We start from the raw sequence: 23073 nt of genomic DNA, 5'->3' as shown, positions 1-23073 counted from the left end.
TCAGAAGGTGCGAGGCCCTTGCTAAATTCTGTGCACAGACTTTGAGATCTATGCTTTAGACTGTATCTAAACCTGCTCCAACATGGACTGACATTCTGGCCTACTTTCAGCCGATGCGACTTGTCTGTCGCTGAACAGTCGCTTTTTATGTATTCAGCACCTATGTATAATGTTGTAAAAATGCTCTAGAAGCTAAAGTCGCAGAAATGTCACACATATTTGGCCTGCAACTTTCTGTGCGACAAATTCAGACAGGAAAAATCAGTATAAATCCTTAGAAAATTATCCCCCAGTGTCTCCATCTGCTGGCGGTATTGAATAAGCATTGCTGCACTGATGGGGTATGCATTAGACGAAAAAAAAGAAGAAAAAGAAGAATAATACGCCCAGAAAAGAGGCGAAAAGGAGAAAAACGTAAAAAAACGTGAAAAAAAAGTAAGAGGAAGAGAAGGGAAAAAAAGGTGGAAATGGGTTTAAAAGTGATTTCGGCGGAGAATATATATATATATATATATATATATATATATATATATATATATATACGCGCACACACACACATATATATAAACGTATTCTCCGTTGAGATATTGCAGCCGCTGCTGTGTCCAGGCCCAGGAGCCTTAGCACTGTGCTGTGATGTCACTCAATACCACTGACATCACTAGGTGTAAACAACATCTCTCCTTTGGACTATGGAGCTGTTTGGTGATGTCGTCTATTATGGCCTTCATAGAAGCAACAGGAGATTGTTGCATCCATCTAGAACCCTCAGAACTACAGTGCTATGATGTCACTCACTTCCACAGGCCTTGCAGAGTGTAAACAACAACAACCCAGCTTTGTTGTGTATGTAACCATAGGGATTTGTGATGTCACCTAGAACCTTCACAGCAGCGACAGCTTTATGAGGAGCATCAGCACTGCTCTGCCTGAGCAGAACCATCACCGCCATAGGTTGTCAAATAACCCGGGTTTAACCCACACAGGTAAGTCCAATGGGGTGCAGGCATGTCCTCTATGCTTACAGCTTCCCGTGGGTGTTGGTTTGATACCGTTTGGGGACAGCCAAGGAGGCATCTGCAGGCAACAAAGGTAGGTGTGTGCTTGTGTGTGTGTTTCCTATGCAGATCCTAAGCCCAGTGTCACATGCAAGTAGGAGGAGTAAGAAGGGTTCCTGGCAAATCCGGGTTATGGATTGCATTTAAAAAGGCCCCGTGGGAGTGCAATGGGCCCCTGTCTTGCTGCTTAGCAATAATGGTATGGGTTTAGGTTCTGCTGTGTGTACTGGTGGTTGACTGCCCCCCAGCCCAGAGTGTGCATGGAAAATTGTCTGGCAGCCTCCCTGACAGCAAGCAGTGATAGTGCCCATGAAGGGGACCTTGTTGGGCCCGCCCCTTTCACGGTTATCGCTTCTCGGCCTTTTGGCTAAGATCAAGTGTAGTATCTGTTCTTATCAGTTTAATATCTGATACGTCCCCTATCTGGGGACCATATATTAAATGGATTTTTGAGAACGGGGGCCGATTTCGAAGCTTGCTTCCGTCGCCCTATGCATTGACCCGATATGGCAGTATCTTCGGGTACAGTGCACCACCCCCTTACAGGGTTAAAAAGAAAGATTCCTACTTTCATTGCTACCTGCTTGCTGGCTAGCCAGCTAGCCAGCCCTGTGGGCCTTGCTGCTGCTGCTGCTGCAGCCAAAAAACAAAAGGTGGTGCTGCTGCTGCTTCTGCTTCTGCTTGTGTCTGGCCGCTGTTGGAGCGTCCAGGCACAGGACTTCTGCTGCTGCTGACTAAATGGCCTCCTTAATTGGATCATTTGAGTAGCCAGCACACCTGTGCAGGTAGGGCATGACATGATAGGCAGCTGCCTTGATAGCGGGTGGGTGCTGAATGTTCCTAATTGACAAAATAAGATTAATGCTTATGAAGAAATATAAAATCTCATCCCTTCCCCAATATCGCGCCACACCCCTACCCCTTAATTCCCTGGTTGAACTTGATGGACATATGTCTTTTTTCGACCGTACTAACTATGTAACTATGTAACATAACATGGGGGGGGGGGAGGGGGGGGGTCTCCTGGCTGTTCACACAGGTGTGTCATTGCTGTACATTGACCATGCATTGCTTCTGTGGTATTGCAAAGGCAAAGACAAATGCTTCCAGCCATCCATTGCACTAATGGATTGGTCATCAGCTGGCTGTCTATGTCCCGCATCAATATAGACCAAAGTACAGAGGGTTAGGCTATGCTATTGTGCACCTACCTGATGCATCAGAAGGTGCGAGGCCCTTGCTAAATTCTGTGCACAGACTTTGAGATCTATGCTTTAGACTGTATCTAAACCTGCTCCAACATGGACTGACATTCTGGCCTACTTTCAGCCGATGCGACTTGTCTGTCGCTGAACAGTCGCTTTTTATGTATTCAGCACCTATGTATAATGTTGTAAAAATGCTCTAGAAGCTAAAGTCGCAGAAATGTCACACATATTTGGCCTGCAACTTTCTGTGCGACAAATTCAGACAGGAAAAATCAGTATAAATCCTTAGAAAATTATCCCCCAGTGTCTCCATCTGCTGGCGGTATTGAATAAGCATTGCTGCACTGATGGGGTATGCATTAGACGAAAAAAAAGAAGAAAAAGAAGAATAATACGCCCAGAAAAGAGGCGAAAAGGAGAAAAACGTAAAAAAACGTGAAAAAAAAGTAAGAGGAAGAGAAGGGAAAAAAAGGTGGAAATGGGTTTAAAAGTGATTTCGGCGGAGAATATATATATATATATATATATATATATATATATATATATATATATACGCGCACACACACACATATATATAAACGTATTCTCCGTTGAGATATTGCAGCCGCTGCTGTGTCCAGGCCCAGGAGCCTTAGCACTGTGCTGTGATGTCACTCAATACCACTGACATCACTAGGTGTAAACAACATCTCTCCTTTGCTGTGTATGTGACTATGGAGCTGTTTGGTGATGTCGTCTATTATGGCCTTCATAGAAGCAACAGGAGATTGTTGCATCCATCTAGAACCCTCAGAACTACAGTGCTATGATGTCACTCACTTCCACAGGCCTTGCAGAGTGTAAACAACAACAACCCAGCTTTGTTGTGTATGTAACCATAGGGATTTGTGATGTCACCTAGAACCTTCACAGCAGCGACAGCTTTATGAGGAGCATCAGCACTGCTCTGCCTGAGCAGAACCATCACCGCCATAGGTTGTCAAATAACCCGGGTTTAACCCACACAGGTAAGTCCAATGGGGTGCAGGCATGTCCTCTATGCTTACAGCTTCCCGTGGGTGTTGGTTTGATACCGTTTGGGGACAGCCAAGGAGGCATCTGCAGGCAACAAAGGTAGGTGTGTGCTTGTGTGTGTGTTTCCTATGCAGATCCTAAGCCCAGTGTCACATGCAAGTAGGAGGAGTAAGAAGGGTTCCTGGCAAATCCGGGTTATGGATTGCATTTAAAAAGGCCCCGTGGGAGTGCAATGGGCCCCTGTCTTGCTGCTTAGCAATAATGGTATGGGTTTAGGTTCTGCTGTGTGTACTGGTGGTTGACTGCCCCCCAGCCCAGAGTGTGCATGGAAAATTGTCTGGCAGCCTCCCTGACAGCAAGCAGTGATAGTGCCCATGAAGGGGACCTTGTTGGGCCCGCCCCTTTCACGGTTATCGCTTCTCGGCCTTTTGGCTAAGATTAAGTGTAGTATCTGTTCTTATCAGTTTAATATCTGATACGTCCCCTATCTGGGGACCATATATTAAATGGATTTTTGAGAACGGGGGCCGATTTCGAAGCTTGCTTCCGTCGCCCTATGCATTGACCCGATATGGCAGTATCTTCGGGTACAGTGCACCACCCCCTTACAGGGTTAAAAAGAAAGATTCCTACTTTCATTGCTACCTGCTTGCTGGCTAGCCAGCTAGCCAGCCCTGTGGGCCTTGCTGCTGCTGCTGCTGCAGCCAAAAAACAAAAGGTGGTGCTGCTGCTGCTTCTGCTTCTGCTTGTGTCTGGCCGCTGTTGGAGCGTCCAGGCACAGGACTTCTGCTGCTGCTGACTAAATGGCCTCCTTAATTGGATCATTTGAGTAGCCAGCACACCTGTGCAGGTAGGGCATGACATGATAGGCAGCTGCCTTGATAGCGGGTGGGTGCTGAATGTTCCTAATTGACAAAATAAGATTAATGCTTATGAAGAAATATAAAATCTCATCCCTTCCCCAATATCGCGCCACACCCCTACCCCTTAATTCCCTGGTTGAACTTGATGGACATATGTCTTTTTTCGACCGTACTAACTATGTAACTATGTAACATAACATGGGGGGGGGGGGTCTCCTGGCTGTTCACACAGGTGTGTCATTGCTGTACATTGACCATGCATTGCTTCTGTGGTATTGCAAAGGCAAAGACAAATGCTTCCAGCCATCCATTGCACTAATGGATTGGTCATCAGCTGGCTGTCTATGTCCCGCATCAATATAGACCAAAGTACAGAGGGTTAGGCTATGCTATTGTGCACCTACCTGATGCATCAGAAGGTGCGAGGCCCTTGCTAAATTCTGTGCACAGACTTTGAGATCTATGCTTTAGACTGTATCTAAACCTGCTCCAACATGGACTGACATTCTGGCCTACTTTCAGCCGATGCGACTTGTCTGTCGCTGAACAGTCGCTTTTTATGTATTCAGCACCTATGTATAATGTTGTAAAAATGCTCTAGAAGCTAAAGTCGCAGAAATGTCACACATATTTGGCCTGCAACTTTCTGTGCGACAAATTCAGACAGGAAAAATCAGTATAAATCCTTAGAAAATTATCCCCCAGTGTCTCCATCTGCTGGCGGTATTGAATAAGCATTGCTGCACTGATGGGGTATGCATTAGACGAAAAAAAAGAAGAAAAAGAAGAATAATACGCCCAGAAAAGAGGCGAAAAGGAGAAAAACGTAAAAAAACGTGAAAAAAAAGTAAGAGGAAGAGAAGGGAAAAAAAGGTGGAAATGGGTTTAAAAGTGATTTCGGCGGAGAAATATATATATATATATATATATATATATATATATATATATACGCGCACACACACACATATATATAAACGTATTCTCCGTTGAGATATTGCAGCCGCTGCTGTGTCCAGGCCCAGGAGCCTTAGCACTGTGCTGTGATGTCACTCAATACCACTGACATCACTAGGTGTAAACAACATCTCTCCTTTGCTGTGTATGTGACTATGGAGCTGTTTGGTGATGTCGTCTATTATGGCCTTCATAGAAGCAACAGGAGATTGTTGCATCCATCTAGAACCCTCAGAACTACAGTGCTATGATGTCACTCACTTCCACAGGCCTTGCAGAGTGTAAACAACAACAACCCAGCTTTGTTGTGTATGTAACCATAGGGATTTGTGATGTCACCTAGAACCTTCACAGCAGCGACAGCTTTATGAGGAGCATCAGCACTGCTCTGCCTGAGCAGAACCATCACCGCCATAGGTTGTCAAATAACCCGGGTTTAACCCACACAGGTAAGTCCAATGGGGTGCAGGCATGTCCTCTATGCTTACAGCTTCCCGTGGGTGTTGGTTTGATACCGTTTGGGGACAGCCAAGGAGGCATCTGCAGGCAACAAAGGTAGGTGTGTGCTTGTGTGTGTGTTTCCTATGCAGATCCTAAGCCCAGTGTCACATGCAAGTAGGAGGAGTAAGAAGGGTTCCTGGCAAATCCGGGTTATGGATTGCATTTAAAAAGGCCCCGTGGGAGTGCAATGGGCCCCTGTCTTGCTGCTTAGCAATAATGGTATGGGTTTAGGTTCTGCTGTGTGTACTGGTGGTTGACTGCCCCCCAGCCCAGAGTGTGCATGGAAAATTGTCTGGCAGCCTCCCTGACAGCAAGCAGTGATAGTGCCCATGAAGGGGACCTTGTTGGGCCCGCCCCTTTCACGGTTATCGCTTCTCGGCCTTTTGGCTAAGATCAAGTGTAGTATCTGTTCTTATCAGTTTAATATCTGATACGTCCCCTATCTGGGGACCATATATTAAATGGATTTTTGAGAACGGGGGCCGATTTCGAAGCTTGCTTCCGTCGCCCTATGCATTGACCCGATATGGCAGTATCTTCGGGTACAGTGCACCACCCCCTTACAGGGTTAAAAAGAAAGATTCCTACTTTCATTGCTACCTGCTTGCTGGCTAGCCAGCTAGCCAGCCCTGTGGGCCTTGCTGCTGCTGCTGCTGCAGCCAAAAAACAAAAGGTGGTGCTGCTGCTGCTTCTGCTTCTGCTTGTGTCTGGCCGCTGTTGGAGCGTCCAGGCACAGGACTTCTGCTGCTGCTGACTAAATGGCCTCCTTAATTGGATCATTTGAGTAGCCAGCACACCTGTGCAGGTAGGGCATGACATGATAGGCAGCTGCCTTGATAGCGGGTGGGTGCTGAATGTTCCTAATTGACAAAATAAGATTAATGCTTATGAAGAAATATAAAATCTCATCCCTTCCCCAATATCGCGCCACACCCCTACCCCTTAATTCCCTGGTTGAACTTGATGGACATATGTCTTTTTTCGACCGTACTAACTATGTAACTATGTAACATAACATGGGGGGGGGGGGTCTCCTGGCTGTTCACACAGGTGTGTCATTGCTGTACATTGACCATGCATTGCTTCTGTGGTATTGCAAAGGCAAAGACAAATGCTTCCAGCCATCCATTGCACTAATGGATTGGTCATCAGCTGGCTGTCTATGTCCCGCATCAATATAGACCAAAGTACAGAGGGTTAGGCTATGCTATTGTGCACCTACCTGATGCATCAGAAGGTGCGAGGCCCTTGCTAAATTCTGTGCACAGACTTTGAGATCTATGCTTTAGACTGTATCTAAACCTGCTCCAACATGGACTGACATTCTGGCCTACTTTCAGCCGATGCGACTTGTCTGTCGCTGAACAGTCGCTTTTTATGTATTCAGCACCTATGTATAATGTTGTAAAAATGCTCTAGAAGCTAAAGTCGCAGAAATGTCACACATATTTGGCCTGCAACTTTCTGTGCGACAAATTCAGACAGGAAAAATCAGTATAAATCCTTAGAAAATTATCCCCCAGTGTCTCCATCTGCTGGCGGTATTGAATAAGCATTGCTGCACTGATGGGGTATGCATTAGACGAAAAAAAAGAAGAAAAAGAAGAATAATACGCCCAGAAAAGAGGCGAAAAGGAGAAAAACGTAAAAAAACGTGAAAAAAAAGTAAGAGGAAGAGAAGGGAAAAAAAGGTGGAAATGGGTTTAAAAGTGATTTCGGCGGAGAAATATATATATATATATATATATATATATATATATATATATACGCGCACACACACACATATATATAAACGTATTCTCCGTTGAGATATTGCAGCCGCTGCTGTGTCCAGGCCCAGGAGCCTTAGCACTGTGCTGTGATGTCACTCAATACCACTGACATCACTAGGTGTAAACAACATCTCTCCTTTGCTGTGTATGTGACTATGGAGCTGTTTGGTGATGTCGTCTATTATGGCCTTCATAGAAGCAACAGGAGATTGTTGCATCCATCTAGAACCCTCAGAACTACAGTGCTATGATGTCACTCACTTCCACAGGCCTTGCAGAGTGTAAACAACAACAACCCAGCTTTGTTGTGTATGTAACCATAGGGATTTGTGATGTCACCTAGAACCTTCACAGCAGCGACAGCTTTATGAGGAGCATCAGCACTGCTCTGCCTGAGCAGAACCATCACCGCCATAGGTTGTCAAATAACCCGGGTTTAACCCACACAGGTAAGTCCAATGGGGTGCAGGCATGTCCTCTATGCTTACAGCTTCCCGTGGGTGTTGGTTTGATACCGTTTGGGGACAGCCAAGGAGGCATCTGCAGGCAACAAAGGTAGGTGTGTGCTTGTGTGTGTGTTTCCTATGCAGATCCTAAGCCCAGTGTCACATGCAAGTAGGAGGAGTAAGAAGGGTTCCTGGCAAATCCGGGTTATGGATTGCATTTAAAAAGGCCCCGTGGGAGTGCAATGGGCCCCTGTCTTGCTGCTTAGCAATAATGGTATGGGTTTAGGTTCTGCTGTGTGTACTGGTGGTTGACTGCCCCCCAGCCCAGAGTGTGCATGGAAAATTGTCTGGCAGCCTCCCTGACAGCAAGCAGTGATAGTGCCCATGAAGGGGACCTTGTTGGGCCCGCCCCTTTCACGGTTATCGCTTCTCGGCCTTTTGGCTAAGATCAAGTGTAGTATCTGTTCTTATCAGTTTAATATCTGATACGTCCCCTATCTGGGGACCATATATTAAATGGATTTTTGAGAACGGGGGCCGATTTCGAAGCTTGCTTCCGTCGCCCTATGCATTGACCCGATATGGCAGTATCTTCGGGTACAGTGCACCACCCCCTTACAGGGTTAAAAAGAAAGATTCCTACTTTCATTGCTACCTGCTTGCTGGCTAGCCAGCTAGCCAGCCCTGTGGGCCTTGCTGCTGCTGCTGCTGCAGCCAAAAAACAAAAGGTGGTGCTGCTGCTGCTTCTGCTTCTGCTTGTGTCTGGCCGCTGTTGGAGCGTCCAGGCACAGGACTTCTGCTGCTGCTGACTAAATGGCCTCCTTAATTGGATCATTTGAGTAGCCAGCACACCTGTGCAGGTAGGGCATGACATGATAGGCAGCTGCCTTGATAGCGGGTGGGTGCTGAATGTTCCTAATTGACAAAATAAGATTAATGCTTATGAAGAAATATAAAATCTCATCCCTTCCCCAATATCGCGCCACACCCCTACCCCTTAATTCCCTGGTTGAACTTGATGGACATATGTCTTTTTTCGACCGTACTAACTATGTAACTATGTAACATAACATGGGGGGGGGGGTCTCCTGGCTGTTCACACAGGTGTGTCATTGCTGTACATTGACCATGCATTGCTTCTGTGGTATTGCAAAGGCAAAGACAAATGCTTCCAGCCATCCATTGCACTAATGGATTGGTCATCAGCTGGCTGTCTATGTCCCGCATCAATATAGACCAAAGTACAGAGGGTTAGGCTATGCTATTGTGCACCTACCTGATGCATCAGAAGGTGCGAGGCCCTTGCTAAATTCTGTGCACAGACTTTGAGATCTATGCTTTAGACTGTATCTAAACCTGCTCCAACATGGACTGACATTCTGGCCTACTTTCAGCCGATGCGACTTGTCTGTCGCTGAACAGTCGCTTTTTATGTATTCAGCACCTATGTATAATGTTGTAAAAATGCTCTAGAAGCTAAAGTCACAGAAATGTCACACATATTTGGCCTGCAACTTTCTGTGCGACAAATTCAGACAGGAAAAATCAGTATAAATCCTTAGAAAATTATCCCCCAGTGTCTCCATCTGCTGGCGGTATTGAATAAGCATTGCTGCACTGATGGGGTATGCATTAGACGAAAAAAAAGAAGAAAAAGAAGAATAATACGCCCAGAAAAGAGGCGAAAAGGAGAAAAACGTAAAAAAACGTGAAAAAAAAGTAAGAGGAAGAGAAGGGAAAAAAAGGTGGAAATGGGTTTAAAAGTGATTTCGGCGGAGAAATATATATATATATATATATATATATATATATATATATATATACGCGCACACACACACATATATATAAACGTATTCTCCGTTGAGATATTGCAGCCGCTGCTGTGTCCAGGCCCAGGAGCCTTAGCACTGTGCTGTGATGTCACTCAATACCACTGACATCACTAGGTGTAAACAACATCTCTCCTTTGCTGTGTATGTGACTATGGAGCTGTTTGGTGATGTCGTCTATTATGGCCTTCATAGAAGCAACAGGAGATTGTTGCATCCATCTAGAACCCTCAGAACTACAGTGCTATGATGTCACTCACTTCCACAGGCCTTGCAGAGTGTAAACAACAACAACCCAGCTTTGTTGTGTATGTAACCATAGGGATTTGTGATGTCACCTAGAACCTTCACAGCAGCGACAGCTTTATGAGGAGCATCAGCACTGCTCTGCCTGAGCAGAACCATCACCGCCATAGGTTGTCAAATAACCCGGGTTTAACCCACACAGGTAAGTCCAATGGGGTGCAGGCATGTCCTCTATGCTTACAGCTTCCCGTGGGTGTTGGTTTGATACCGTTTGGGGACAGCCAAGGAGGCATCTGCAGGCAACAAAGGTAGGTGTGTGCTTGTGTGTGTGTTTCCTATGCAGATCCTAAGCCCAGTGTCACATGCAAGTAGGAGGAGTAAGAAGGGTTCCTGGCAAATCCGGGTTATGGATTGCATTTAAAAAGGCCCCGTGGGAGTGCAATGGGCCCCTGTCTTGCTGCTTAGCAATAATGGTATGGGTTTAGGTTCTGCTGTGTGTACTGGTGGTTGACTGCCCCCCAGCCCAGAGTGTGCATGGAAAATTGTCTGGCAGCCTCCCTGACAGCAAGCAGTGATAGTGCCCATGAAGGGGACCTTGTTGGGCCCGCCCCTTTCACGGTTATCGCTTCTCGGCCTTTTGGCTAAGATCAAGTGTAGTATCTGTTCTTATCAGTTTAATATCTGATACGTCCCCTATCTGGGGACCATATATTAAATGGATTTTTGAGAACGGGGGCCGATTTCGAAGCTTGCTTCCGTCGCCCTATGCATTGACCCGATATGGCAGTATCTTCGGGTACAGTGCACCACCCCCTTACAGGGTTAAAAAGAAAGATTCCTACTTTCATTGCTACCTGCTTGCTGGCTAGCCAGCTAGCCAGCCCTGTGGGCCTTGCTGCTGCTGCTGCTGCAGCCAAAAAACAAAAGGTGGTGCTGCTGCTGCTTCTGCTTCTGCTTGTGTCTGGCCGCTGTTGGAGCGTCCAGGCACAGGACTTCTGCTGCTGCTGACTAAATGGCCTCCTTAATTGGATCATTTGAGTAGCCAGCACACCTGTGCAGGTAGGGCATGACATGATAGGCAGCTGCCTTGATAGCGGGTGGGTGCTGAATGTTCCTAATTGACAAAATAAGATTAATGCTTATGAAGAAATATAAAATCTCATCCCTTCCCCAATATCGCGCCACACCCCTACCCCTTAATTCCCTGGTTGAACTTGATGGACATATGTCTTTTTTCGACCGTACTAACTATGTAACTATGTAACATAACATGGGGGGGGGGGGGGGTCTCCTGGCTGTTCACACAGGTGTGTCATTGCTGTACATTGACCATGCATTGCTTCTGTGGTATTGCAAAGGCAAAGACAAATGCTTCCAGCCATCCATTGCACTAATGGATTGGTCATCAGCTGGCTGTCTATGTCCCGCATCAATATAGACCAAAGTACAGAGGGTTAGGCTATGCTATTGTGCACCTACCTGATGCATCAGAAGGTGCGAGGCCCTTGCTAAATTCTGTGCACAGACTTTGAGATCTATGCTTTAGACTGTATCTAAACCTGCTCCAACATGGACTGACATTCTGGCCTACTTTCAGCCGATGCGACTTGTCTGTCGCTGAACAGTCGCTTTTTATGTATTCAGCACCTATGTATAATGTTGTAAAAATGCTCTAGAAGCTAAAGTCGCAGAAATGTCACACATATTTGGCCTGCAACTTTCTGTGCGACAAATTCAGACAGGAAAAATCAGTATAAATCCTTAGAAAATTATCCCCCAGTGTCTCCATCTGCTGGCGGTATTGAATAAGCATTGCTGCACTGATGGGGTATGCATTAGACGAAAAAAAAGAAGAAAAAGAAGAATAATACGCCCAGAAAAGAGGCGAAAAGGAGAAAAACGTAAAAAAACGTGAAAAAAAAGTAAGAGGAAGAGAAGGGAAAAAAAGGTGGAAATGGGTTTAAAAGTGATTTCGGCGGAGAAATATATATATATATATATATATATATATATATATATATATATATATACGCGCACACACACACATATATATAAACGTATTCTCCGTTGAGATATTGCAGCCGCTGCTGTGTCCAGGCCCAGGAGCCTTAGCACTGTGCTGTGATGTCACTCAATACCACTGACATCACTAGGTGTAAACAACATCTCTCCTTTGCTGTGTATGTGACTATGGAGCTGTTTGGTGATGTCGTCTATTATGGCCTTCATAGAAGCAACAGGAGATTGTTGCATCCATCTAGAACCCTCAGAACTACAGTGCTATGATGTCACTCACTTCCACAGGCCTTGCAGAGTGTAAACAACAACAACCCAGCTTTGTTGTGTATGTAACCATAGGGATTTGTGATGTCACCTAGAACCTTCACAGCAGCGACAGCTTTATGAGGAGCATCAGCACTGCTCTGCCTGAGCAGAACCATCACCGCCATAGGTTGTCAAATAACCCGGGTTTAACCCACACAGGTAAGTCCAATGGGGTGCAGGCATGTCCTCTATGCTTACAGCTTCCCGTGGGTGTTGGTTTGATACCGTTTGGGGACAGCCAAGGAGGCATCTGCAGGCAACAAAGGTAGGTGTGTGCTTGTGTGTGTGTTTCCTATGCAGATCCTAAGCCCAGTGTCACATGCAAGTAGGAGGAGTAAGAAGGGTTCCTGGCAAATCCGGGTTATGGATTGCATTTAAAAAGGCCCCGTGGGAGTGCAATGGGCCCCTGTCTTGCTGCTTAGCAATAATGGTATGGGTTTAGGTTCTGCTGTGTGTACTGGTGGTTGACTGCCCCCCAGCCCAGAGTGTGCATGGAAAATTGTCTGGCAGCCTCCCTGACAGCAAGCAGTGATAGTGCCCATGAAGGGGACCTTGTTGGGCCCGCCCCTTTCACGGTTATCGCTTCTCGGCCTTTTGGCTAAGATCAAGTGTAGTATCTGTTCTTATCAGTTTAATATCTGATACGTCCCCTATCTGGGGACCATATATTAAATGGATTTTTGAGAACGGGGGCCGATTTCGAAGCTTGCTTCCGTCGCCCTATGCATTGACCCGATATGGCAGTATCTTCGGGTACAGTGCACCACCCCCTTACAGGGTTAAAAAGAAAGATTCCTACTTTCATTGCTACCTGCTTGCTGGCTAGCCAGCTAGCCAGCCCTGTGGGCCTTGCTGCTGCTGCTGCTGCAGCCAAAAAACAAAAGGTGGTGCTGCTGCTGCTTCTGCTTCTGCTTGTGTCTGGCCGCTGTTGGAGCGTCCAGGCACAGGACTTCTGCTGCTGCTGACTAAATGGCCTCCTTAATTGGATCATTTGAGTAGCCAGCACACCTGTGCAGGTAGGGCATGACATGATAGGCAGCTGCCTTGATAGCGGGTGGGTGCTGAATGTTCCTAATTGACAAAATAAGATTAATGCTTATGAAGAAATATAAAATCTCATCCCTTCCCCAATATCGCGCCACACCCCTACCCCTTAATTCCCTGGTTGAACTTGATGGACATATGTCTTTTTTCGACCGTACTAACTATGTAACTATGTAACATAACATGGGGGGGGGGGGGAGGGGGGGGGTCTCCTGGCTGTTCACACAGGTGTGTCATTGCTGTACATTGACCATGCATTGCTTCTGTGGTATTGCAAAGGCAAAGACAAATGCTTCCAGCCATCCATTGCACTAATGGATTGGTCATCAGCTGGCTGTCTATGTCCCGCATCAATATAGACCAAAGTACAGAGGGTTAGGCTATGCTATTGTGCACCTACCTGATGCATCAGAAGGTGCGAGGCCCTTGCTAAATTCTGTGCACAGACTTTGAGATCTATGCTTTAGACTGTATCTAAACCTGCTCCAACATGGACTGACATTCTGGCCTACTTTCAGCCGATGCGACTTGTCTGTCGCTGAACAGTCGCTTTTTATGTATTCAGCACCTATGTATAATGTTGTAAAAATGCTCTAGAAGCTAAAGTCGCAGAAATGTCACACATATTTGGCCTGCAACTTTCTGTGCGACAAATTCAGACAGGAAAAATCAGTATAAATCCTTAGAAAATTATCCCCCAGTGTCTCCATCTGCTGGCGGTATTGAATAAGCATTGCTGCACTGATGGGGTATGCATTAGACGAAAAAAAAGAAGAAAAAGAAGAATAATACGCCCAGAAAAGAGGCGAAAAGGAGAAAAACGTAAAAAAACGTGAAAAAAAAGTAAGAGGAAGAGAAGGGAAAAAAAGGTGGAAATGGGTTTAAAAGTGATTTCGGCGGAGAAATATATATATATATATATATATATATATATATATATATATATATATATACGCGCACACACACACATATATATAAACGTATTCTCCGTTGAGATATTGCAGCCGCTGCTGTGTCCAGGCCCAGGAGCCTTAGCACTGTGCTGTGATGTCACTCAATACCACTGACATCACTAGGTGTAAACAACATCTCTCCTTTGCTGTGTATGTGACTATGGAGCTGTTTGGTGATGTCGTCTATTATGGCCTTCATAGAAGCAACAGGAGATTGTTGCATCCATCTAGAACCCTCAGAACTACAGTGCTATGATGTCACTCACTTCCACAGGCCTTGCAGAGTGTAAACAACAACAACCCAGCTTTGTTGTGTATGTAACCATAGGGATTTGTGATGTCACCTAGAACCTTCACAGCAGCGACAGCTTTATGAGGAGCATCAGCACTGCTCTGCCTGAGCAGAACCATCACCGCCATAGGTTGTCAAATAACCCGGGTTTAACCCACACAGGTAAGTCCAATGGGGTGCAGGCATGTCCTCTATGCTTACAGCTTCCCGTGGGTGTTGGTTTGATACCGTTTGGGGACAGCCAAGGAGGCATCTGCAGGCAACAAAGGTAGGTGTGTGCTTGTGTGTGTGTTTCCTATGCAGATCCTAAGCCCAGTGTCACATGCAAGTAGGAGGAGTAAGAAGGGTTCCTGGCAAATCCGGGTTATGGATTGCATTTAAAAAGGCCCCGTGGGAGTGCAATGGGCCCCTGTCTTGCTGCTTAGCAATAATGGTATGGGTTTAGGTTCTGCTGTGTGTACTGGTGGTTGACTGCCCCCCAGCCCAGAGTGTGCATGGAAAATTGTCTGGCAGCCTCCCTGACAGCAAGCAGTGATAGTGCCCATGAAGGGGACCTTGTTGGGCCCGCCCCTTTCACGGTTATCGCTTCTCGGCCTTTTGGCTAAGATCAAGTGTAGTATCTGTTCTTATCAGTTTAATATCTGATACGTCCCCTATCTGGGGACCATATATTAAATGGATTTTTGAGAACGGGGGCCGATTTCGAAGCTTGCTTCCGTCGCCCTATGCATTGACCCGATATGGCAGTATCTTCGGGTACAGTGCACCACCCCCTTACAGGGTTAAAAAGAAAGATTCCTACTTTCATTGCTACCTGCTTGCTGGCTAGCCAGCTAGCCAGCCCTGTGGGCCTTGCTGCTGCTGCTGCTGCAGCCAAAAAACAAAAGGTGGTGCTGCTGCTGCTTCTGCTTCTGCTTGTGTCTGGCCGCTGTTGGAGCGTCCAGGCACAGGACTTCTGCTGCTGCTGACTAAATGGCCTCCTTAATTGGATCATTTGAGTAGCCAGCACACCTGTGCAGGTAGGGCATGACATGATAGGCAGCTGCCTTGATAGCGGGTGGGTGCTGAATGTTCCTAATTGACAAAATAAGATTAATGCTTATGAAGAAATATAAAATCTCATCCCTTCCCCAATATCGCGCCACACCCCTACCCCTTAATTCCCTGGTTGAACTTGATGGACATATGTCTTTTTTCGACCGTACTAACTATGTAACTATGTAACATAACATGGGGGGGGGGGGGGTCTCCTGGCTGTTCACACAGGTGTGTCATTGCTGTACATTGACCATGCATTGCTTCTGTGGTATTGCAAAGGCAAATACAAATGCTTCCAGCCATCCATTGCACTAATGGATTGGTCATCAGCTGGCTGTCTATGTCCCGCATCAATATAGACCAAAGTACAGAGGGTTAGGCTATGCTATTGTGCACCTACCTGATGCATCAGAAGGTGCGAGGCCCTTGCTAAATTCTGTGCACAGACTTTGAGATCTATGCTTTAGACTGTATCTAAACCTGCTCCAACATGGACTGACATTCTGGCCTACTTTCAGCCGATGCGACTTGTCTGTCGCTGAACAGTCGCTTTTTATGTATTCAGCACCTATGTATAATGTTGTAAAAATGCTCTAGAAGCTAAAGTCGCAGAAATGTCACACATATTTGGCCTGCAACTTTCTGTGCGACAAATTCAGACAGGAAAAATCAGTATAAATCCTTAGAAAATTATCCCCCAGTGTCTCCATCTGCTGGCGGTATTGAATAAGCATTGCTGCACTGATGGGGTATGCATTAGACGAAAAAAAAGAAGAAAAAGAAGAATAATACGCCCAGAAAAGAGGCGAAAAGGAGAAAAACGTAAAAAAACGTGAAAAAAAAGTAAGAGGAAGAGAAGGGAAAAAAAGGTGGAAATGGGTTTAAAAGTGATTTCGGCGGAGAAATATATATATATATATATATATATATATATATATACGCGCACACACACACATATATATAAACGTATTCTCCGTTGAGATATTGCAGCCGCTGCTGTGTCCAGGCCCAGGAGCCTTAGCACTGTGCTGTGATGTCACTCAATACCACTGACATCACTAGGTGTAAACAACATCTCTCCTTTGCTGTGTATGTGACTATGGAGCTGTTTGGTGATGTCGTCTATTATGGCCTTCATAGAAGCAACAGGAGATTGTTGCATCCATCTAGAACCCTCAGAACTACAGTGCTATGATGTCACTCACTTCCACAGGCCTTGCAGAGTGTAAACAACAACAACCCAGCTTTGTTGTGTATGTAACCATAGGGATTTGTGATGTCACCTAGAACCTTCACAGCAGCGACAGCTTTATGAGGAGCATCAGCACTGCTCTGCCTGAGCAGAACCATCACCGCCATAGGTTGTCAAATAACCCGGGTTTAACCCACACAGGTAAGTCCAATGGGGTGCAGGCATGTCCTCTATGCTTACAGCTTCCCGTGGGTGTTGGTTTGATACCGTTTGGGGACAGCCAAGGAGGCATCTGCAGGCAACAAAGGTAGGTGTGTGCTTGTGTGTGTGTTTCCTATGCAGATCCTAAGCCCAGTGTCACATGCAAGTAGGAGGAGTAAGAAGGGTTCCTGGCAAATCCGGGTTATGGATTGCATTTAAAAAGGCCCCGTGGGAGTGCAATGGGCCCCTGTCTTGCTGCTTAGCAATAATGGTATGGGTTTAGGTTCTGCTGTGTGTACTGGTGGTTGACTGCCCCCCAGCCCAGAGTGTGCATGGAAAATTGTCTGGCAGCCTCCCTGACAGCAAGCAGTGATAGTGCCCATGAAGGGGACCTTGTTGGGCCCGCCCCTTTCACGGTTATCGCTTCTCGGCCTTTTGGCTAAGATCAAGTGTAGTATCTGTTCTTATCAGTTTAATATCTGATACGTCCCCTATCTGGGGACCATATATTAAATGGATTTTTGAGAACGGGGGCCGATTTCGAAGCTTGCTTCCGTCGCCCTATGCATTGACCCGATATGGCAGTATCTTCGGGTACAGTGCACCACCCCCTTACAGGGTTAAAAAGAAAGATTCCTACTTTCATTGCTACCTGCTTGCTGGCTAGCCAGCTAGCCAGCCCTGTGGGCCTTGCTGCTGCTGCTGCTGCAGCCAAAAAACAAAAGGTGGTGCTGCTGCTGCTTCTGCTTCTGCTTGTGTCTGGCCGCTGTTGGAGCGTCCAGGCACAGGACTTCTGCTGCTGCTGACTAAATGGCCTCCTTAATTGGATCATTTGAGTAGCCAGCACACCTGTGCAGGTAGGGCATGACATGATAGGCAGCTGCCTTGATAGCGGGTGGGTGCTGAATGTTCCTAATTGACAAAATAAGATTAATGCTTATGAAGAAATATAAAATCTCATCCCTTCCCCAATATCGCGCCACACCCCTACCCCTTAATTCCCTGGTTGAACTTGATGGACATATGTCTTTTTTCGACCGTACTAACTATGTAACTATGTAACATAACATGGGGGGGGGGGGGGAGGGGGGGGGTCTCCTGGCTGTTCACACAGGTGTGTCATTGCTGTACATTGACCATGCATTGCTTCTGTGGTATTGCAAAGGCAAAGACAAATGCTTCCAGCCATCCATTGCACTAATGGATTGGTCATCAGCTGGCTGTCTATGTCCCGCATCAATATAGACCAAAGTACAGAGGGTTAGGCTATGCTATTGTGCACCTACCTGATGCATCAGAAGGTGCGAGGCCCTTGCTAAATTCTGTGCACAGACTTTGAGATCTATGCTTTAGACTGTATCTAAACCTGCTCCAACATGGACTGACATTCTGGCCTACTTTCAGCCGATGCGACTTGTCTGTCGCTGAACAGTCGCTTTTTATGTATTCAGCACCTATGTATAATGTTGTAAAAATGCTCTAGAAGCTAAAGTCGCAGAAATGTCACACATATTTGGCCTGCAACTTTCTGTGCGACAAATTCAGACAGGAAAAATCAGTATAAATCCTTAGAAAATTATCCCCCAGTGTCTCCATCTGCTGGCGGTATTGAATAAGCATTGCTGCACTGATGGGGTATGCATTAGACGAAAAAAAAGAAGAAAAAGAAGAATAATACGCCCAGAAAAGAGGCGAAAAGGAGAAAAACGTAAAAAAACGTGAAAAAAAAGTAAGAGGAAGAGAAGGGAAAAAAAGGTGGAAATGGGTTTAAAAGTGATTTCGGCGGAGAAATATATATATATATATATATATATATATATATATATATATATATACGCGCACACACACACATATATATAAACGTATTCTCCGTTGAGATATTGCAGCCGCTGCTGTGTCCAGGCCCAGGAGCCTTAGCACTGTGCTGTGATGTCACTCAATACCACTGACATCACTAGGTGTAAACAACATCTCTCCTTTGCTGTGTATGTGACTATGGAGCTGTTTGGTGATGTCGTCTATTATGGCCTTCATAGAAGCAACAGGAGATTGTTGCATCCATCTAGAACCCTCAGAACTACAGTGCTATGATGTCACTCACTTCCACAGGCCTTGCAGAGTGTAAACAACAACAACCCAGCTTTGTTGTGTATGTAACCATAGGGATTTGTGATGTCACCTAGAACCTTCACAGCAGCGACAGCTTTATGAGGAGCATCAGCACTGCTCTGCCTGAGCAGAACCATCACCGCCATAGGTTGTCAAATAACCCGGGTTTAACCCACACAGGTAAGTCCAATGGGGTGCAGGCATGTCCTCTATGCTTACAGCTTCCTGTGGGTGTTGGTTTGATACCGTTTGGGGACAGCCAAGGAGGCATCTGCAGGCAACAAAGGTAGGTGTGTGCTTGTGTGTGTGTTTCCTATGCAGATCCTAAGCCCAGTGTCACATGCAAGTAGGAGGAGTAAGAAGGGTTCCTGGCAAATCCGGGTTATGGATTGCATTTAAAAAGGCCCCGTGGGAGTGCAATGGGCCCCTGTCTTGCTGCTTAGCAATAATGGTATGGGTTTAGGTTCTGCTGTGTGTACTGGTGGTTGACTGCCCCCCAGCCCAGAGTGTGCATGGAAAATTGTCTGGCAGCCTCCCTGACAGCAAGCAGTGATAGTGCCCATGAAGGGGACCTTGTTGGGCCCGCCCCTTTCACGGTTATCGCTTCTCGGCCTTTTGGCTAAGATCAAGTGTAGTATCTGTTCTTATCAGTTTAATATCTGATACGTCCCCTATCTGGGGACCATATATTAAATGGATTTTTGAGAACGGGGGCCGATTTCGAAGCTTGCTTCCGTCGCCCTATGCATTGACCCGATATGGCAGTATCTTCGGGTACAGTGCACCACCCCCTTACAGGGTTAAAAAGAAAGATTCCTACTTTCATTGCTACCTGCTTGCTGGCTAGCCAGCTAGCCAGCCCTGTGGGCCTTGCTGCTGCTGCTGCTGCAGCCAAAAAACAAAAGGTGGTGCTGCTGCTGCTTCTGCTTCTGCTTGTGTCTGGCCGCTGTTGGAGCGTCCAGGCACAGGACTTCTGCTGCTGCTGACTAAATGGCCTCCTTAATTGGATCATTTGAGTAGCCAGCACACCTGTGCAGGTAGGGCATGACATGATAGGCAGCTGCCTTGATAGCGGGTGGGTGCTGAATGTTCCTAATTGACAAAATAAGATTAATGCTTATGAAGAAATATAAAATCTCATCCCTTCCCCAATATCGCGCCACACCCCTACCCCTTAATTCCCTGGTTGAACTTGATGGACATATGTCTTTTTTCGACCGTACTAACTATGTAACTATGTAACATAACATGGGGGGGGGGGGAGGGGGGGGGTCTCCTGGCTGTTCACACAGGTGTGTCATTGCTGTACATTGACCATGCATTGCTTCTGTGGTATTGCAAAGGCAAAGACAAATGCTTCCAGCCATCCATTGCACTAATGGATTGGTCATCAGCTGGCTGTCTATGTCCCGCATCAATATAGACCAAAGTACAGAGGGTTAGGCTATGCTATTGTGCACCTACCTGATGCATCAGAAGGTGCGAGGCCCTTGCTAAATTCTGTGCACAGACTTTGAGATCTATGCTTTAGACTGTATCTAAACCTGCTCCAACATGGACTGACATTCTGGCCTACTTTCAGCCGATGCGACTTGTCTGTCGCTGAACAGTCGCTTTTTATGTATTCAGCACCTATGTATAATGTTGTAAAAATGCTCTAGAAGCTAAAGTCGCAGAAATGTCACACATATTTGGCCTGCAACTTTCTGTGCGACAAATTCAGACAGGAAAAATCAGTATAAATCCTTAGAAAATTATCCCCCAGTGTCTCCATCTGCTGGCGGTATTGAATAAGCATTGCTGCACTGATGGGGTATGCATTAGACGAAAAAAAAGAAGAAAAAGAAGAATAATACGCCCAGAAAAGAGGCGAAAAGGAGAAAAACGTAAAAAAACGTGAAAAAAAAGTAAGAGGAAGAGAAGGGAAAAAAAGGTGGAAATGGGTTTAAAAGTGATTTCGGCGGAGAAATATATATATATATATATATATATATATATATATATATATACGCGCACACACACACATATATATAAACGTATTCTCCGTTGAGATATTGCAGCCGCTGCTGTGTCCAGGCCCAGGAGCCTTAGCACTGTGCTGTGATGTCACTCAATACCACTGACATCACTAGGTGTAAACAACATCTCTCCTTTGCTGTGTATGTGACTATGGAGCTGTTTGGTGATGTCGTCTATTATGGCCTTCATAGAAGCAACAGGAGATTGTTGCATCCATCTAGAACCCTCAGAACTACAGTGCTATGATGTCACTCACTTCCACAGGCCTTGCAGAGTGTAAACAACAACAACCCAGCTTTGTTGTGTATGTAACCATAGGGATTTGTGATGTCACCTAGAACCTTCACAGCAGCGACAGCTTTATGAGGAGCATCAGCACTGCTCTGCCTGAGCAGAACCATCACCGCCATAGGTTGTCAAATAACCCGGGTTTAACCCACACAGGTAAGTCCAATGGGGTGCAGGCATGTCCTCTATGCTTACAGCTTCCTGTGGGTGTTGGTTTGATACCGTTTGGGGACAGCCAAGGAGGCATCTGCAGGCAACAAAGGTAGGTGTGTGCTTGTGTGTGTGTTTCCTATGCAGATCCTAAGCCCAGTGTCACATGCAAGTAGGAGGAGTAAGAAGGGTTCCTGGCAAATCCGGGTTATGGATTGCATTTAAAAAGGCCCCGTGGGAGTGCAATGGGCCCCTGTCTTGCTGCTTAGCAATAATGGTATGGGTTTAGGTTCTGCTGTGTGTACTGGTGGTTGACTGCCCCCCAGCCCAGAGTGTGCATGGAAAATTGTCTGGCAGCCTCCCTGACAGCAAGCAGTGATAGTGCCCATGAAGGGGACCTTGTTGGGCCCGCCCCTTTCACGGTTATCGCTTCTCGGCCTTTTGGCTAAGATCAAGTGTAGTATCTGTTCTTATCAGTTTAATATCTGATACGTCCCCTATCTGGGGACCATATATTAAATGGATTTTTGAGAACGGGGGCCGATTTCGAAGCTTGCTTCCGTCGCCCTATGCATTGACCCGATATGGCAGTATCTTCGGGTACAGTGCACCACCCCCTTACAGGGTTAAAAAGAAAGATTCCTACTTTCATTGCTACCTGCTTGCTGGCTAGCCAGCTAGCCAGCCCTGTGGGCCTTGCTGCTGCTGCTGCAGCCAAAAAACAAAAGGTGGTGCTGCTGCTGCTTCTGCTTCTGCTTGTGTCTGGCCGCTGTTAGAGCGTCCAGACACAGGACTTCTGCTGCTGCTGACTAAATGGCCTCCTTAATTGGATCATTTGAGTAGCCAGCACACCTGTGCAGGTAGGGCATGACATGATAGGCAGCTGCCTTGATAGCGGGTGGGTGCTGAATGTTCCTAATTGACAAAATAAGATTAATGCTTATGAAGAAATATAAAATCTCATCCCTTCCCCAATATCGCGCCACACCCCTACCCCTTAATTCCCTGGTTGAACTTGATGGACATATGTCTTTTTTCGACCGTACTAACTATGTAACTATGTAACATAACATGGGGGGGGGGTCTCCTGGCTGTTCACACAGGTGTGTCATTGCTGTACATTGACCATGCATTGCTTCTGTGGTATTGCAAAGGCAAAGACAAATGCTTCCAGCCATCCATTGCACTAATGGATTGGTCATCAGCTGGCTGTCTATGTCCCGCATCAATATAGACCAAAGTACAGAGGGTTAGGCTATGCTATTGTGCACCTACCTGATGCATCAGAAGGTGCGAGGCCCTTGCTAAATTCTGTGCACAGACTTTGAGATCTATGCTTTAGACTGTATCTAAACCTGCTCCAACATGGACTGACATTCTGGCCTACTTTCAGCCGATGCGACTTGTCTGTCGCTGAACAGTCGCTTTTTATGTATTCAGCACCTATGTATAATGTTGTAAAAATGCTCTAGAAGCTAAAGTCGCAGAAATGTCACACATATTTGGCCTGCAACTTTCTGTGCGACAAATTCAGACAGGAAAAATCAGTATAAATCCTTAGAAAATTATCC

The 23073-nt window shown here is 46.1% G+C and overlaps 10 non-coding genes across 10 annotated transcripts; all 10 read left to right on the top strand.

Annotated features, from left to right (window-relative positions):
* Window positions 1-1405: 1405 nt before the first annotated feature.
* LOC130346401 (U2 spliceosomal RNA) lies at window positions 1406-1596 on the top strand. The gene has a single exon (XR_008884626.1). It is a non-coding gene; the product is annotated as a U2 spliceosomal RNA (small nuclear RNA).
* A 2096-nt stretch (window positions 1597-3692) lies between these two features.
* LOC130346416 (U2 spliceosomal RNA) lies at window positions 3693-3883 on the top strand. Its single transcript, XR_008884640.1, has one exon. It is a non-coding gene; the product is annotated as a U2 spliceosomal RNA (small nuclear RNA).
* A 2082-nt stretch (window positions 3884-5965) lies between these two features.
* On the top strand, window positions 5966-6156 carry LOC130346477 (U2 spliceosomal RNA). Its single transcript, XR_008884693.1, has one exon. It is a non-coding gene; the product is annotated as a U2 spliceosomal RNA (small nuclear RNA).
* A 2082-nt stretch (window positions 6157-8238) lies between these two features.
* LOC130346476 (U2 spliceosomal RNA) lies at window positions 8239-8429 on the top strand. Its single transcript, XR_008884692.1, has one exon. It is a non-coding gene; the product is annotated as a U2 spliceosomal RNA (small nuclear RNA).
* A 2083-nt stretch (window positions 8430-10512) lies between these two features.
* LOC130346474 (U2 spliceosomal RNA) lies at window positions 10513-10703 on the top strand. The gene has a single exon (XR_008884691.1). It is a non-coding gene; the product is annotated as a U2 spliceosomal RNA (small nuclear RNA).
* A 2091-nt stretch (window positions 10704-12794) lies between these two features.
* LOC130346473 (U2 spliceosomal RNA) lies at window positions 12795-12985 on the top strand. The gene has a single exon (XR_008884690.1). It is a non-coding gene; the product is annotated as a U2 spliceosomal RNA (small nuclear RNA).
* Window positions 12986-15086: 2101 nt separating this feature from the next.
* On the top strand, window positions 15087-15277 carry LOC130346472 (U2 spliceosomal RNA). The gene has a single exon (XR_008884689.1). It is a non-coding gene; the product is annotated as a U2 spliceosomal RNA (small nuclear RNA).
* A 2078-nt stretch (window positions 15278-17355) lies between these two features.
* On the top strand, window positions 17356-17546 carry LOC130346470 (U2 spliceosomal RNA). The gene has a single exon (XR_008884687.1). It is a non-coding gene; the product is annotated as a U2 spliceosomal RNA (small nuclear RNA).
* Window positions 17547-19644: 2098 nt separating this feature from the next.
* LOC130346469 (U2 spliceosomal RNA) lies at window positions 19645-19835 on the top strand. The gene has a single exon (XR_008884686.1). It is a non-coding gene; the product is annotated as a U2 spliceosomal RNA (small nuclear RNA).
* A 2092-nt stretch (window positions 19836-21927) lies between these two features.
* LOC130346468 (U2 spliceosomal RNA) lies at window positions 21928-22118 on the top strand. The gene has a single exon (XR_008884685.1). It is a non-coding gene; the product is annotated as a U2 spliceosomal RNA (small nuclear RNA).
* Window positions 22119-23073: the final 955 nt, after the last annotated feature.

This window comes from Hyla sarda, unplaced genomic scaffold (genome assembly GCF_029499605.1).
Source record: "Hyla sarda isolate aHylSar1 unplaced genomic scaffold, aHylSar1.hap1 scaffold_786, whole genome shotgun sequence".
Lineage (NCBI taxonomy): Eukaryota > Metazoa > Chordata > Amphibia > Anura > Hylidae > Hyla > Hyla sarda.
Note: the sequence above shows the minus strand (reverse complement) of the source record. Positions and strands in the feature narration are given on the sequence as shown.